Raw genomic sequence first — 6,000 nt, forward strand, 5'->3', positions numbered from 1 at the left:
TCCATTTCACTACCCTCTTTTCTAGTTTCCTCTGTGTCATTCTTTTCATCATGGGCTTTCATCCTAGTGACATTCTTGCTTTTTTTTCTAGAACTAGCCTTCTCCTTCCTGGGTTCCCCTTCCTCCAGCTTTCTCTTGCCTTTCCTTGGAGAAATAGATAACCTCTTATTTTCCTATATGGAAAGGGTTTTACAGTGCTCATAAATGAGTAGCAGGAGCCCACAATGGAGCACTAGATTTGAGGGATTCTTGTTGTGTTTATTGAGAGACCTAGAAAGGGACCTGAAGAGATAGTAGGGCAGGGAGACCCTTTTCTCATGTCTGAGGTGGTTTAATAACACAAAGTGATAAGTGTGGGCCCTGGAAAAGTAGCCCTCAATAGTTATGTATTCCATTATGGCATTCAAAACCCAGCCCCAAATTTTCTTGATATTGGAGGCTTCATAATAAACCCCTGTGGCTTTTCCAATTTATCCCTCTCATTTTCCTTATGCGGGAACAAATTTACCACATTATTGGAAACTTTAAGATCTCTAAAAAAATTGAGCCCTGAGTGGGGCATACCTATCATAGTTGTGATGAGGCCCACGTTCAACTTGAACCTCACACCATAGATTTTAAAGGACCCATTAATCCAATTTTCATAAATTTTGGAGACTGTGAGATTAACCCTACCTTTGTCGTAATCAACCAGCTTCTCCATGAAACTCGTTAGGGATCCTTTTTCCAGCTTCGCCCAAATTTTTGGCATATCCTTCCATGTGGACATGTTGTCTGGTTCCTCCCTCCTTAAATCACCTCCCATATTCAATTTCAGACTTTCACTTCTGTTCTTCTACAAACTCAAAACTTTCTTCCCGTTGTCTCTCAAAATTTTGAAAAATAGGACCCACAAAGTGTGCTAAGTGATATTATATTTGATTGGGATTATGCCACTTTTCCAAGTAATCATTACCTTTCTATCAAGGCATAAATTACTCATATAAACTATCATGATTATACAGTCCTTCTTTCCCCCTAAATCTATCCTTTCTAAGGAGCTCTTTAATACTCATATTAATGTCTTCCCCATGCCAAATTGTTTGAGATTCAGAGTTAACGCCTAGGTTTGCCAGACAATCCACCACCATATTTTTCTCTCTAAAGGTATGTTCTATTATTATTACTTTAAAACTAGCAATAATTTCCCTAGCTTTCAAAATAATGTTTTCAATGGACCATGATGGCTTGGTTTCCCCCATCAAACACTTAGTAATATTAAGTGAGGCTCCCTCAAGCCATAATTTATCATGATTTAGGTTCTTAGCAATAATTAGAGTGTTCAGCGCAGTTGAGGCTTCAACAAAATGATTGGTTTGACTCCCCAAAGGACCAACAACCACCACTAGGCAACTTCCCACAAAATTCCTGACAATGCCCCCATAACCAGCTTTACCGAGATTCCCCTTAGAAGCCCCATCAAAGTTGGCCTTTATCCATCCCTGAGGTGGAAAACACCAAACAAGACCTTCTCTGCCCTTCTCCTTACTAGATTTGGTAGTGGAAAGGTTCCACCTGTCATTGAAGTCTTCTTTAGCAACTGGTTCATCATCAATACCATTGATGCATTCAAAGATACTCTTGTAAATTTTATCCACCACCACTTCAAGGATGACACTTTTATCCCTAAAAATCCTGTTGTTGCACTCTTTCTAGATATTCCAGATAACATTAGGGAAGGTAAGTTTCCAAAGCTCCACAATCTTTGGGTTGGAATTAGGGCAGTGCCATTGCTGCCAGGATTCCCCTATAGAGTTCAGGAAAACCCAACTCAACTTCCACCTACTTAAAATAATTTTCCAAATTTCCTGGCTAAAAGTACACCGATGGAGAATATGGCGAGCATAATCTTCTTCCCCGCAACAAAGAGAGAACCTATTAGGAAAAACAAATCCTTGCTTTTGAAGGTTGTCTAGAGTTAAGACCTTGTTTTGGATAAAGATCCAAAAAAAGATATTAACTTTAGGAGCTAACTTCTTATTCCAAACTTTAGCCCAAATAAGAATTCTTGCACAACTTTATTTTGGATAGCCATAACTGAGGACACAGAATACTTCCCATCCGGGGTTTCTCTCCATATCAAACTATCCTCTTTGGTGTCTCTTAGAATTTTAGAAGAAAGCACAATCTCAAGAAACTTTAACCCCGGACACTGCTGGCTAAAATCAATCCATTTTCCATTTCTCCAGTAATCTCTGACCAAATCCCTATACCTGCTTTTGAACCAATCTTTCCAATCATAAAGGATTGGAATTTCCTCTAGAGGTTTATCCATAATCGATCTGTCTTCCCAAAATCTTATACTTCTACCATTCCTCAAATTCGACATTCTTCTAGCTGCAGCCCAACTTTTAGCCAATGGAACTGCATTCCATATTGTAAAACCTTCAACAATAAAAGATTTATTTAAAAATTCTTCCTCAGAAGGTTGTGTGTGAAGATATTTATTTCTCCAGATTAAATTCCACTCTCTTTCCTCCCCTTTCATTCTGTTGAACACTATATTTGAAATAAATTTTTTTTTCCCATAGGCGTGAAGACTAAAAGATTATCGGCCAAGATATTGTATCGAGCATTTCAAAAGGAGTTTCACCGAAAGAATGATTTCATCGAAATGGAGCATGACGTGTAAAGCACTACATGAAGATGTTTTCGGTAGAATATCACTTTCGGTAAATAAAGGAAGCCGCTCATCGATGCTCAAGTTTCATCGAAAAGTGAAAAGCAAAAAGCAAAAAGTGATTTCGAGGAGAAACAACTTCCGAAGAAATTCATAAAGCCTTCATCGAAATAAAAATCTCATCGATAATATTATATCGAACAAAAACTGAAGTGTTTTATCGATAAAGGGGATATCGAAGAAAAAAGACTTTCGAAGAGCTTGCATGAACTTTCACCGAGGAACAAAACTCATCGAAATATGATTTCGATTAAACTTGCGAATGACTTATCGAAAGAAAGTTCATCGAGGAAAAGATGATTTCGATGAGTCTTGAAAATGGTTTTTCGACATGGGCTATTCACCAAAAAAGGGATATCGAGGAAAGTGAGCTTTCGATGAAAGATCAAAACATTCGGCCGAAGACAAAGGTTTCATCGAAAACTTGATTTATGATCATTTCAGTCAAACAGTACTTCCCGCGAAAGAGTTAAAAGCCCAAGTAATGAATGTCACATCTGCAATTAAGTTTAAACATTTGAATAACTATTGTAGATGCAGAGACATTAACTGTGCACAAGTTGCCCATGCAATTACAGCTGAACTGATCAAATCTTCATAAGAACGAGATTGATGCTGAAAGATTGACAATTGCGAGGAATTTGCTGAAGCTCATGAACGACAATCAGAAGAATTAGACATTTCTCCAAGTAAGTCTGATTTCTCATATTTACTGAAATTATGGAACCTTCTTCTTCTTCTAAAAAGAGTAGGAAAGGGAAAGAATTAAATCCTGAAGAGAAGCCCAAAAGACAGAAAAAGGAAGGAAGAGCTTTGACTCAGGATTTGTTAGACCAGTGCCCGACATCCAGCGTGAGGTCTAAGAAGATCAAAAGTGAAGAAGAAGGATTGGAGGATAGATTTGAACATCTGGGAGACATATGGACCGAAATCAGGGGACATGAATTGTTCCTATTTAGTTACAAAAGAAGGGATGCTCCTGAGCCCATAAGTAATCTATGGAAGAAAAACTTAGGGAAATTGGTAGTCCCAAATGTGTTTGTGGATGTTGAACTAATGAAAGCTCTGGTAGATTGCTATAATCCAAGAACCAAAACCATATGCGACTACCGAGGGAATCCCTTGGTGGTGATTAACAAACAGACTATTGATATTGTGTTTGATCTAGACTGGGAAGTAGAGGAGAAAATCGATATGCAGAAACTGTCGCAAGAATTCTTTAGCTTGGAAAACATCTACAGGACATGGAGATTACCTATTCACTGGCCGAAAGTGGGTGGGTCCTTTGTTCCATTCAGCAAAGATGACAAGGTGCCGTTTGATGTCAACCATTTCCATCCATATTTTAAGTATACATATTATGCTGCAGCCCAAGTATTAGGCTTAGAGGCTCATCCTCTCATGGATATTAGGGTTATGGTTCTGTGTGCTGATTTACAATCAAAAGACCCTAGGTCATTTGATTATGCCACTTATGTTGCAGATGCCCTAAATCATGGGTTGGAGAAGTTAAAAGGGGACCTTGTGAATATCCATTTTTCATTGTACTCTTTATTGATGCATATTATTCTTTATTGTGGACAAGAAATCAATTTCTAGTCAGATGATTTCTGCATCAGAGCTTATGATAAGAATGGTTTGAAGAAACCAGTTCAGTTGTGGGTTTCTGCATGGGATCAAAGATTCATGAATAACCAGTACTGGCACTTTCAGGAATATTTTGTGAAACCCCTTAGTGCGGCCTTTGGGCAACATAGAGATTATACTCTGTCCCCTGAAATTAAGAGGTTCCTCAGGCCGAAAGACTTCTCTCCGGAGTCTTAGATTGATCACAATTGGGGTGATTGGTATTGCCACAATAATCATACAGAAATCAGGGTATTTGGGTATGAAGGAAAACCATACATGCTTCCAATTACAGTACCAAACAGGGTGGCTAGCCTGGAGATTGTGAGACAACTATCTACTGTCAGCGCCAAACATCTTACGAATTTCGGTAAACAGTCCATTGTTCCAGGTTTATTGGTTTTTTCTGATTTTATTGTTGAAAGTTCAAAAAGCTATCATCTACTTCAAAATAAATTAGACTACTATGGCATGACTCTGGGTGAACCTAGAGAGAACTTTGATCCTGAGGGATATATAAGAGCTGCCAGGGCGTCACAAAAACTAAAGGCTGGGATACATGTGGCTAAAATGCCAGATGACTTAATCAAGAACCTTGAAAGAGAGGAGGCCAGGGTTTTGAGAGAAAGGAGTGAAATGACTTGGGAGGCTTTCAAATGGAAAAGAGCAAGGGGGATGGTGGATGGAGACTTGCTTGGAAACCTCCAAGATCCTCTGGAAATAGCCAAAAGGCTACTTCAACATGAAGTAGAAATCATGCATAGAGTGCCTCCACAATTCCTTCATTTTGTCAACACTGAAAAGGATAGTCAACCATTAGCTCACATGTCACCAAAATCAACTGCTAGTAGTATCCCTGCTGACTCTCCTAGAGAAGATTATCCTCCTAGTTTTGAAGCAGAGGTGAATGTTGACACTGGTGAATTTAACATTAAAGATGTAGTTTATATAAGGATGACAGAGCATGAAGATTTTGTTGCTGACGACGGATTCGCCTCTTCGAGGGAATTTCTTTCATTCTTGTACCAATATAAAGGGGCACATGTAAAACGAAGCATGGCTGGAAGACCAGAAGAGGAACAGATGAAAAGACTACAGGATGAAATCGATACCCTCATGAAAGATATGACCCCTGAGAAAGGGAGGAGATTATTAAAAGAGGCTGGTGTTATCATCTTTTCTGGTTGGGACATAAATTCAGCACTTCTGTTTGACGAATTCTTGAAGAAGCAAGATTTGAATGAACAGGTGTTGCCCCAAGAGATAAATAAATTATTCCTAGGCCTGGATATGATCCTGATAAAAAGGCTCTCCTACAATGGGCGTTATATCCAAAGGGAAAAAGGCCTATTATTGTGGATATCGAAGAAACCTTTGGATACCTCATGATTCACTAGGTTGGAAAGACTGACCCTAGGGTCACTGCTAAACTAAACTTGGATGTTGGTAGACTAAATTTGGACCAGACAGAGTTTTTGGTCAGGGAAAACATCACCTATAAGGGGTTGTATGAAAAATCTAAAGAAGAAAATCAAAAGTTACAAGCAAAAATATTGCAACTTGAGACAGGGACTCCCTTAAATGAATATACCTCATATCCCACAGGACATAGCTTAGATGATGTTTCTGATACTCTGTATTGGAAGTATCAAGCA

The sequence above is a fragment of the Cryptomeria japonica genome, chromosome 9, assembly GCF_030272615.1.
Source record: "Cryptomeria japonica chromosome 9, Sugi_1.0, whole genome shotgun sequence".
Classification (NCBI taxonomy): Eukaryota; Viridiplantae; Streptophyta; class Pinopsida; order Cupressales; family Cupressaceae; genus Cryptomeria; species Cryptomeria japonica.